The sequence below is a fragment of the Lepisma saccharinum genome, chromosome 12 (genome assembly GCF_977018435.1).
Source record: "Lepisma saccharinum chromosome 12, izLepSacc3.1, whole genome shotgun sequence".
In the NCBI taxonomy this organism is placed as follows: domain Eukaryota; kingdom Metazoa; phylum Arthropoda; class Insecta; order Zygentoma; family Lepismatidae; genus Lepisma; species Lepisma saccharinum.
Window position 1 is genome coordinate 67550163 of NC_139240.1, and position 12155 is coordinate 67562317.

Here is a 12155-nt window from a genome sequence, read left to right on the forward strand (position 1 = left end):
AAACCATACGCAACTTGGACCGAATTTAAATTGTGCGAGAAAAAGGTTCCGGTCCTGCAGAGGAACCCAATAGAACTCATTAGAATTTAAGGGTCCTGGATCTTAAACAACCCTAGGGAAAGGATATCTAGCAGTGCTAAGCCATTTTTCAATAAATATAATTCTTTATGTCTAGTCTACCTTATGTCACTTTTCTACCTCTTCTGGAGTGAGGGCCTCCCCGATGGCGCAGTGGTAGCATCTTCGCCTTGTGATCAAGGGGTCCTGGGTTCGATACCCGGCGGAGGCTGGTTCGGATCGCACTTTAAACTGTAGGTCCAGTCTCACCTTAATGTGCATAAAGTAGACTTAAAACACCAAATCAATCAATCAATCTTCTGTGGTGATACGCGCTAGCACCCTCAAAGTTCATCAGAGTTTCTCTCCGGTTCAGACAGTATCATCAACCGAGGAAGCAGTACGGTGCTGCCTCCTGGCGTTCGGTAGCAACAAGCTGAGACATTTCGCAGTCGGAAAATGTGTCCGGGCGATCATGACAGAGGTGGCCAGGAAATGTTCAGTCGTCGGTGAGTACGACATCTTCTTGCACGCGTCCTTAGCTTTTGCGCATGTTCTGCGATTCCTGCCTCTTTATTTGCTTGCAAAAAATACATTTGACAGGGGCGGAGAAGGAAAAGGAAAAGGGGGGGGGGCGCTTCGAGCAAGTAGATCAACGCGATGTGGATCCCAGCAGGGAATTTTGGAGCTGATGATGACAGGAAAGGAAAAAAATGTGCAAGAATGTGTTTTTTCTTTGTTTTTGTTAATTGAGTGTATCACTGACAAGGGTTAGTAGTAAGAACGGCCCACGAGGCCGAAAGACGCCTGCTTTTTCAGTAAAAGGACCATTATATTCTATTCTAAACAAGGAAATTAGAAAATCATATATAATCCACTTCACAATTGCTCATTTCTGACTCACTGTTGCTTTTCTTTTCACTTATAAGCGCCTGGAATATCATACTTCTTTTCAAATTTTAACTGAGCTGATTAATTGTAATGAAAAGTGTAAGAACTTTCAAGGTATAAGTTTAATTAATAGTCAAAATTTATAGTTAATTGGCATTCAACGAAAAGTGGTCCTTTGTTTGTGAATGCTTTTGCATATTTCACCATGACATCAGCCTATATGTTTCACAGACAATTGACGTCAAACTTTGCTGCATTTTTAAAGCACTGCATCAAAATCCCTCCTCTGCTTGTGATTGCGGAGCAAACGAACAAGCTCCAAATCATATCTTCTTGCCCGTTAAGGAACAAACACAGACACGTTTTTTTAAACATATTACACAGAGACAAGATACCATTTCCTGTATCCATACCCTCCCTATTATCGTCTCCTTCCCCTCGTACGATGTGGATAATATATAGTTTTGCCCGCCAGAATGGTATTCAATTTTGAAATTTGTGAGTATATGAAAGTTTGTGATCAGTGTTACAGCACAGTGAAGTGAAGTGTGCTACACCCCTTAGATCCTTGATCAAAACTGCCACATATCCGGCGGCGAGGGTCATGAAGAAGAAGAAGAAATTTTTTAAAGCATCATACACGTATAGTCCACGCGTATACTTCGTTAACGTCGAAGAACTGAAGAAAGCCGCCGCCACGAACGTGGGTGGGGATAAATAGCGGGCGAGTTGATTTCGTGCAATCACACTCAACCTTCAGGCAGCTGTCATTCTGCTCGTCTACTCCACGTGAGTCTCAGTCACATGACTGCGGATAAGCTGTTGCCGTACTTTGCAACTTCAATGTGGAGACCGTGGGAAGGTGCTTGTGCGCGGAGGGACAAGGTGGCGTAGAGTAGATGTGTGGCAACACCGTGCGTTGAATGTGATTGTTTGCAGCTGGTGAGCGCGCTCTGTGGACTTCAAAGCCAATAGGTCGTTAACAATTCTCTGAAATCAGTTCATTATGAATATTTTAATCCAATCTCATGTTTAAACCTTACACTTTATGTATGAAATGTTACATACGTAACGCTGGAATGCCCCTAAACAAGGCCAGCTTCATTACAGGCCGGAATCATGAAATTTGGCAACGCTGTCTCATACCGCGAATTTTCATTTTCCAGTCAACTTGTGAATGCGGTTCCATTTCTTGCTCTCTGATTGGCTGTTGGAAAGTTACGGTGCTGTGATTCTGAGAATGTCTTATTTCCTATTTTTAGCGCAAATTTGCTGCTTTCTAATCTAACATTACCTAACCTAACCTAACGTACAGCGCAAACAATGCGAGAGGGAAATTTCGATCGGCAACACTGCTTCCCGGCTGGAAAGAGGGGACGCTACCGGTGCCAGGATGAAGGCAAAATAAGAAAAGGGGTTTGGACAACCTCCAGATAAGTTGCGAGGGAGGAATTAACAATATTCTCGTTTTTACTGCGGTTCAAGGTTTGTGGAAGGTTCTTTCGTTGGACTGCCAAGCACCGAGAATCTGTTTTCGGTTTCTCGCACGAAGAGCGCTGTGTTGATAAGAGAAACTCACCACTTTTAAACTAAAGCCCCGATCACACGGAACTGGATTTCTAGTAGGAATGCCCTAGTTGGCGCTGAACTAACTTTCTAGGTAGCAATCATGGCCGCCTGGCTGACTGCTTGATTGGTTTGGAGGAATAGGACATGTTCTAATTGCTACTTACTTTCCTCGACTGGATTCTGTGGAACAGCCAATCAGAGCAAAGTTTCGCCATGTGAAGATAATCTGTGAGTGTGCAAAGGAGCGCTTTTGTCCGTGGTTTCAGAGTGTTACTCCAGCAATGTATAACGTATACAGCATGAAAGGCGCGTTCAGTTACACCATCTATGCTGAGTGCACGATGTTTACATTTGAAACAACTAAAATATTCTTCCACACGTGTACAGTAAACGTTGTAAAGTATGTATTTAAGCAGCGCCATTGTTTTGTACCTAATAACGTTTTACACGAAACGTTATTCCTCTCGGTTGAATAGTTATCGGCTTTTAAAAATGTGAAGTGATACATTGTTTACTATCTCACGCGGCCGCCATTACAACTTGCCTCGTATGGGAACAAAAGTCTATCGACAAGTACGCTGATAAGTATCGTGTGAGGCGAAAACTAGCAAATTGGTAGCCAGTCCAGCGTCAACTAGGGCATACCTACTGGATATCCAGTTTCGTGTGATGCGGGATTTACTTTATAAGTACACTCAGTTGCAATTCCTATGCTCAAAAACCAAGCCAGTTGTAATGTAATTCGGTTTTATTGTTACTTTATCAGAGACAAGGAAACATCTTCAACCAACTTCGTGAACCAAAAGCAATTTTCCTTTTACTAGCGTGACCAGACACGTATCTAGAAATATACGTATTTGGATGGGGGGGGGGGGCAAGTGTCTCAGAAATAAATATTAATAATACATGTTTAAATTAATACGTTAATAAAATATAATTATTACAGCGTGTCTACCAGTCTAGAAAGTTAAGAAAATGATAAAAAGGGGCCAAGAAAAAGTCAAGAATTTTGGATTTGTTATCTTGGTAGACACCCTGTTATAGGTCTATTTATAGTTTTTACATTAATTAATGTTGTATTGTTAGGTAAAAAAACGGTATAAAAATAGAGATATCACATCACCTATTCATTATATAGCTTACGTGTAGTTAAGATCGCCAAAGTTTGTATAAGAACAGCTGTCCTGGTAAGAAAATTCATATCAAAAAGATGAAGAATTGAGTTAGATACAGTTGACGAAAAGTAAAGTTTATGATTAATATTTTGTGCATATTATTATATGTAGTAGTGTGCATCTTCTTTGATACCGTCATCCCAATATAATCCATGCCCTCCGATAAGCTCGACGTAAATAAATAGCCTTGATTATACAAGAAATGCTGAACATCTATATTTTGATTATTACATTTTAGTAATTGGTAAGTCTTTCAGTGAGGTTCTGACCCCTAAATAAATCCTTGGGCGTGACGAACTAAAATTAACATTGATTTACATTAACCTGCAGCAGTTCAAATGTGAAACACACTTGAAAAAATATGTATAAATGTAAGATCCACACCGAAAGCCTTTCCACCCATCTGCCTGCGAACTGAGGCCACTGTCGAACTTTCTCCTCCATTAGTGAACTTGCTGATGTGGTAAGCATGCACAGAGAGATTGAATTTTCATTTCCCGAGAAGTTTTAGGCTGACAGAGGGCAAGAAACAGGGCCGTATTTAGGATCTGTAGACCCCTAGGCTGAACCTGTGGTGCGGTCCCTACCGGGGGAAATTTTTTTGAAAATAATATTTTAATTATAAAAATAACATATTGTAATTTTAAGTAAACATGTTAGGCAAATGCAAGATATAAAACAGGAATGTAACAAACAAGCAAATTTTACTTATATTTAATTCAAATACAGTACTTTCCCAAACAATCAGAAAGTGTCAAATAATGTTAGTGGTCAATTGGTTTTCGCCTACACTTCATACTAATGAAGCTACTTATAATATCTTCATAAATTAGTTGTCTTAAAATATCACTTTCCTGAGCAAAGCCAAAACGTTGATCCTGTGTTCTAACATGGAGGTTCGAAGCCTGTTTTTGATCAACTTCAATTTTGAAAATGACCTTTCTCCACTGCTGTTTGTGACCATAAGTTTATTGAGTTTATTGAGCAATTTTCACACCGAAAGTACCCCTGAGGGGCATTGGTGCATGTACATTACAAAATACAACATGTTGACATCGCACATAATATATATCTATACATCAATTTGGCAGAATTTTTTTATAATATAACTAATAAAACATACATTGACAAATTATTTCTTGAAGTGAACTAGTGCTGTAAAAGTACATATTATATAGTGTATACAATCTAAATTTATTTTATAAAGTTATTTAATTCTTGAAATTCTTGAACTGAATATAATGTGTTTTCCAATAACAATTTTTTCACTTTACTTTCAAAGATTGTGGATCTTTCAAATTTTTTGTAACTTTTTGGTAACATATTGTATAACTGGATGCCTGAGTAAAAAGGTCCCGTTTGGTATGCAGTTAGCCGCACTTTGGGAATGTGGAAGTTATCTTTTTGTCTGGTATTGTAATTGTGAGTGTCTATGTTCTTTGGATAGTTCGATTTTGTTTCGTGTATGAAAGTAAGTGTTTCAAGTATGTACAAACTTGGAAGTGTTAATATACGGAATTTTTTGAAAAGAGCTTTACATGTATCAGTTTTGTGTGCATTTGCCAAAATACGCAATGCTCTTTTTTAATTTTATAAATCCTCTGCGATTGAGCCGAGTTCCCCCAAAATTGGATACCGTACCTCAAAATACTTTCGAAGTTTGTGACAGGTACATTCGTAGAGCGACCTCGATATTAGGAAAACAATCTTTGACGTTTTTTTTTTTCTAGGAGGAGTTTATATATCCATCTTTCCCGACTAATGATTTTTTCATTTTCCTCATCATCTTTTTGAAACTCTTGGTAAAGTGTCCTTGAACTGAATCAGTCCATTTCCCAATTGATGGTCTAAGTCATTGTTATATGTTTCTGCTAAGTTTTGAGCTGCTGCAATTATCTCTTCATTGGTAAGTGTATCCACTTGTTGAGAAACCCAAAACGGGTATCAAGTAGTTTGTATGCCTCAAGCCTCTGCCGCAATGACGATTCAAATTGATCTGTGACAGGGAGGAAATTCTGGGCTCGAAATTTTTCTGATGGGGTGAGCTCAACTCCTGGTACTTGGACACAGTCAAGAGGTGCCAAACGCACGATTATTTTGCGCTTGCGCTGTGTTTCACTTCCACTCTCATACTCACAAGGGAGGTTATCTAAGTGTCCCCCTCCGATTTCCATGAAACTTTGTAGATGTATAGAGGGACCAAAAGGAAGAAATACGTGTTTTTGTGTTTCAGCTAAGAAAACGGTTTTAGGGGGCAACCCCCTCCTCAAATGTCAAGATGAGGATCTGACCCCGAAACCAAGTAAATATGGCATAGGAAGAAACAGGGGTATAGTGCCCCTCTATACACCTGCCAAATTTCATGGAAATCGGAGGGGGACACAGGGGTCAGATCCTCACATCAATTTGTCCTCATCATGCCTTTTGAGGCGGGTTTTTGCCCCCTAAAACAGTTTATTAGCCGAAACAAAAAAACACGTATTTCTTCCTTTTGGCCCCTCTATACACCTGCCAAGTTTCATGAAAATCGGAGGGGACACAGGGGTCAAATACCCGCTTCAATTTGCCCTTATTTTGATATTTGAGGGGAGTTTGCCCCCTAAAACAGATTTTTAGCTGAAACAAAAAACACGTAGTTCTTCATTTCGGCCCTTCTATAGACCTGCCAAGTTTCATGGAAATCAGAGGGGGACACAGGGGTCAGATCCCTACTTCAATTTGTCCTCATCTTGACATTTGAGGGGGGTTTGCCTCCTAGAACAGTTTTTTTTAGCCGAAACAAAAGAAACACGTATTTCTTTCTTTGGGCCCCTCTATACACCTGCCAAGTTTCATGGAAATCGGAGGGGTACACAGGGGTCAGATCCCCACTTCAATTTGTCCTCATCTTGACATTTGAGGGGGGGTTTGCCCCCTAGAGCAGTTTTTTTAGCCGAAACAAAAGAAACACGTATTTCTTTCTTTGGGCCCCTCTATACACCTGCCAAGTGTTATGGAAATCGGAGGGGGACACTTAGATAACCTCATATTTTTTAAAGCTATCCCGTTTTGTTCCTATGAAGCTTGTTAGCGATGTCAGTGCTGAGGCAGCTGTGTTCAGGTCCAATCTAGGGTTCTGCAGAGTTTCACTAGTTTTGTTTACTTGTCTCAAGATATCATCCCAAAATGCTGTGTAGAGATCCGTTTACATCTTTATGCAAACTTAGAGCAGTAACACGTGATTGTCCTGAATCTTCTTTGTCCTCTGAAATTTCAAAAAAGTGCATTTCTTATTTCTTTATACCCTCGCAAGAGGGCTTTTGTAGCATCTGCTCGGCATGACCAACGTGTTGTTTTTTATTTTAGTCTATTCAAAATTTAAATTTTTAAAGCTTTTTTTTTTTTGTGCGAGCCCATAGGCTGCAGTCTAGATAGCCTGCGCGTAAATGCGGCCCCGGCAAGAAACCACCCTCTTCACTGGTGCAAGTGTGTAGAGGAGGTGCCATCTTTAAAATTAAAAAAAAATGGCGTTTTGAAGCTCACTTGACCAGTGTTGCAGCCGTGAAATAGTCCTATAAATGACAGTTGATACCTCATATAAGTTTGAGCTGTCCTGTAATGTTTGTTAGACTTTTACGGTTTTCATTTGACTTATGTAATATTAGTATTGCTTTTATTAGTATTATAATTTGATGGCTACTCCCCCACCCCACCCTCTGAAGAAAGTAGCTGAATTTAACACTGTTACAACACAGATTACGGGAACAGTGGTTCTCCCTTGTAAGAGTTTTCTGACTCCCTTCCAAGTCTACAGACATTACATTAACCAAGGGAATTAAGAAGTTTGCGTCAAACTTGTTTTGGAGACTGGGTTTAGAAGAATCAAGACTAAGTTTAAAGAAAGTACTAACTGGACAAAAAACCGTCAGTTTAATTTAAGACCGCGCGTGTACTAAAGAGTCGGAACTTCAGGTCTGGCAACGACAGTTGTTGAGGTTTCGTTGGGGCAGTAAAAGACTCAAGCGATAGCAGCGCGCTCTGTCGGAGAGCCGAGGTCGGCAGGAGCGTCTTGTCGCCCGAGAAGACCCCAGGAGAAAAACTATAATTAGACCAGTTATGTGAATCCCTTTCTCCCCCACTGCGGTTCTTAGTTACACTGGATCGTATCCTGAGAGAAGGTTTATTTATTTTTTTGTGTGCGTGTGGAAGTGTATCCTTCAGCGCTTCGAGTTCATATTTCGCCCGTGAGTAGCACGCTGTTTGGAAAATGTTTTGGAAGATGACAAGTATCTGTGTGTTTGTTTAGTTCGACATGTCGCCGCTCATTGCATGGAGGCGTCACCTCTGTGTCTGCAAGAGAGAGGGATATTTTTGTGGGCAATGCATGAGTAACGAGTTGAAACATGTGAAGAAAGCAAGTGTTGTGTGTGCATATGTGTGATTTGCGTGTGGTGCGTTTCTTTGTGATCTTTTTTTTTTATCTCTCTGATAACGTTTCCGTTTATCTAACTGAGGTAGGTATTTGACGGGTTTGATACTTGCGTTTTCTGAGTTTCTTGTTAATGTAGCGGTTATGTTCAAAGTATGCAAATTAAACTTATAGTTCTATACAGAGAATTCACCCTTTCTGGATTTAGGTGTGGGTAAGTGGTAACATTATAGTATAGGGGTGACGGATTTCTTCAAATTTACAGGAGAAAGTACTTACGGAAATCATTTTCTGTAGCGTTGTGGAAGTTCGTGAATGTAGTTTTGATCCATTTTAATGCGAATACATGTTTTCTGCGAAAATCTCTGTCCGACATACTGTTTCTGCTGCCGCCATTTGCTTTCTGCAAGAAAGCACAATGTTCCCTGTAGTCAGTGTTTCAAACTCGCCGTGTTTTCACTAGAACATGACGTGTCGAGTATTTTTAATTTTTTAATATTTTTTTTTAACTATGCTTGCCTAACCTAACTTAACCTAACCTAACCTTACGGAAAATGGTTTTTGGGGCTAACGAGAATGGTTTTTGGGGCTAACGTGAATGGTTTGTGGGGCTAACGTCAATGGTTTGCGAGGTATTAGAATAATTTTAAATCCGTTCACGAAAGTAGGTATTTTCTGGTGAACGAGGTTGCAACACTGCATAAATCGACAAAACATTCGCACAACGCGTCCTGAACCAGTACGCTATCGCCCGCTATAATGTGTTACAGAATCGAAATAACGAGTAACAGTAAATACTCGTAAATGTAAGAATAGACCTTATCTTAGTTAGAAATGCATTATTTCACCTTAGGAAATGTTCCTCATTCCATAATAGTACGTTAGCAATGTAAAAAAGTGCGAAATATATGATTTATAGGTGTCACCCCCCATACTATAATAGTACCGGGTAAGTAATGTAACAATTAAGCAAGGTGACAAAACGGCCTTTCGTAAATCGAGAATGTCTGAGGTTTTGTTAAACAATTCATTCATTGTTCGCGAGCAGGTTTCTCGCTGCTAAGTGGAAGCTTTCCTATTTTGCAGCAACGTAGTATGCACTTAATCAACTGATATCATCATCGGGGGGAGGAGGGGATTTATAAAATTTGGGCTCCTAGACTATCCTTTGTTTTGCACCCTCCGACATTATTATTATGAACAGTTTGTTATTATGGTAATACTTCACTTCTGCTAATTGCATGCTCTGTATTAATAACACTTGTAAACATTAAAATATAGACACATCTCATTCAAAATTATTCATTAAACTTCCACTTATAACACCATTAAGCCTTGTTTCCATGATTATGAAAAACTAAATATGCTGACCAAGGCAGTAATTTATTTTATTAAAAACATAAACTAAACGTAACGTTTCAACCTTCTAGCAAGGTCTTCTTCAGACTCTGTATCAAGTACAAAAGTAACAAGATACAAAAACAGGGCATTATATATACACAAACATTACTCCCTCCAGACTATTAGAAAGTTGTTATGGAACTTTCTAGCAGGTGGCTTTCCCTTGTCAACTGTACTTTCACCTAAAAGGCTAAACTTATTTACTTCCATATAGAATGTGGTCGGGCTTTATATCTCACGTTCTTTTTCCTTCATTTTCCTCCTTCTCCTCTCCTCTTTCTCTCTTGTCCTTTCCACTCTTTCTAACACCTTCTTCCATTCTTTGTTTAACTTCAGTCCCCCATTCCCGTTCATTGTGTCTTCTTCACCTTTCTTCTCTATTTCCTTGGCTTCCTTCCATTTTCTCACTAGCATTCTCTTCTCCCTTCCTATCTGCTTAGCCTCATCCCACTCTATGTCATGTCCTGTTTCTCGTGTGTTTAAATATCGCATTTCTCTCTCTCTTAAGTCGTACATCATCCCTATGTTGTTTCAACCTGTCTTTCAGTCTCTTTTTCGTTTCTCCTATGTACACACTCTGACATTCTTTACATTTTACTTCGTAGATAATCCCTTCCTCTTCGCTGTTTTCCTTTTTATTGTTTGCATTCTTCGCTATTCCTAAGATGCTTCTCCCTCCCTTTCTGTAAGTTTTAATGCCCGCTTTCCTAAGCACTTTTCTGTCCTCCATATTCTTTATGAAATTTCTTTTTGTCACCTCACTTACATCATTTCTTTTGTGGCAGAATACCCGTGCGGCACACTTCTTCTGATGCCAAGCGGTTTCAATTTCCTGTTCTATCTTCCTTTTCATCAATATATCAAGGTAGCTTAACTTGTCTTCTTCTTCTATATTTTAAGTTCCAATAATATCCCTCTTTCTTCATCTTTTATTTCTTTGGCAAAAATGTCGAGCTGCCTCTTCGTTCCCTTCCATATGCCAAAACAATCGTCCGTCCACATATATGACAAAATAATTCTGTTTTGTATCCGGCGTTTCCCGGGTATTTATTTATCCCAATCTCATATTAGACAGGAAAATAATGAAATCTAACTATAGTGTAAAATATAACTAATTTTCTTTACAGGTATTTAAAAGTATATGTACAGTATACAATTATAAAATAAAATATTTTACAAATTCACTATAATATTAATTTAACTCAAAACTTGATTATAAACAACATTTTTAGTTTCACCTCCAGGAGCAAGAATAAATAAATTGAACGGCATTGGTAGTGTCATTATTCATTTTAGCGACCCCGAAAACTATGGATTCCACACTAATATCGGTCGTTTTCGATTATTTTTTTGCCAAAGGGGGCTTACCCCCACAGTATTTCTTTCCAGATTGTAAGTCATATGTGTACCAAGTTTGGTTGAAATTGCTCCAGGCGTTCGAGAGTTATGCCAGAACAAACATACACACATACATCCATTTTTATATATATAGATGATAGATTACCACAATATTTAGAAATTTTAACAGTCGATGGTCTTTTGTCAAATCTGCCCCTTCAGCGTCTCATTTTTGTGGGGCCCTCTGGACTAGGATAGCCTAGTGGCATTTACCCTCTGATCATCATCTGCCTCAAACCATTTCTTAACCACTGCCCCACAAATTATTTTCTCTCCACTTCCAACATTGCTCCTTGTTTTCTCTGACCCTTTCCACCGTATTTTCAATTTTTGTTTTGTCTGTCCATTCCTCGACATAGCAAACATTTCTAAAGCTACCCCACTTTGTAGCGACAAGGTTTTTGCACCATGAGTATATAATGTGATTCATTCAGACCAAAGATATATCTACCTGATTATTCATGACAATGCAATAATTACATTTGCAGTTATTCCGTTACGGACAACTAGAAATTTGTGAAACGTGTTGAATTTATTCAGAATAAATAACTCGGTCCATGGGAAATACTTATGCCTATTCATTTTGTCATTGAATGTATTAATAATTAATATTTCAACATCTATAATTTATTATCATATTCAGTTAAAGCAAATAAACCTTTTCCTTACGAAAACACACATTCAGCGCCTTTTATTTCCTGCTACTGGTGAAGAATCCTTTCATTTTCTGTTCTCTCATGGCGCCTACTTGGTCTGGTGCGGGGCACATTCAGCTGCTAACAGTCACTTAAACTAATTACTAAGGCTCGCTTCAGACGAAAGCATTTTCCTTAAGCCAGTCTCACACGGCAGTTAGGTTCGTCCTAACTTCCCCATCGACTTCTATCTTCGTTACTTAACGATCGTGTGAGAGCTTTCTGTTATTCAGTTCCCGACAGAATTAGAAACCGTCTCTAAATCCATCGTTAATACCATAGAACTACCAATCAGAATTGAGGAGCACACTGGCCAGCTGAAGTGGGAAGTAGAAGAAGAAGAAAGGCAATAGATGTTCGACTGTTTTTTGAAGGCAGCAAAGAAGAAAAAGATTCGACCAATACAGCTATATAAATGATTACGGCGAATGTTTTATTTGTTGAGTGAAGAGTCTACTATTTATTATTGTTTTAAATAAATAGTTCGTATGTCTAAATTTCCTACTGTGATACTGTTATTTTACTTTCACAACCGACGCGAATACTATTTTGAAGTAAACA

General features: G+C 38.9%; 1 protein-coding gene across 3 annotated transcripts in view; it reads left to right on the forward strand.

Moving 5' to 3' along the window:
• The first annotated feature begins 536 nt into the window (after window positions 1-536).
• Window positions 537-12155, forward strand: part of AQP (aquaporin) — a 43994-nt gene continuing 32375 nt past the window's right edge. Inside the window, exon 1 of one of the 3 annotated variants that reach the window (XM_083132563.1) lies at window positions 537-566. The gene's annotated coding sequence lies outside the window, so the exon portion shown is untranslated. Of the gene's footprint in view, window positions 567-7725; window positions 7916-8078; window positions 8186-12155 lie in introns of those variants that run through there. The other 2 variants (XM_083132559.1, XM_083132560.1) reach the window with 2 other exon arrangements.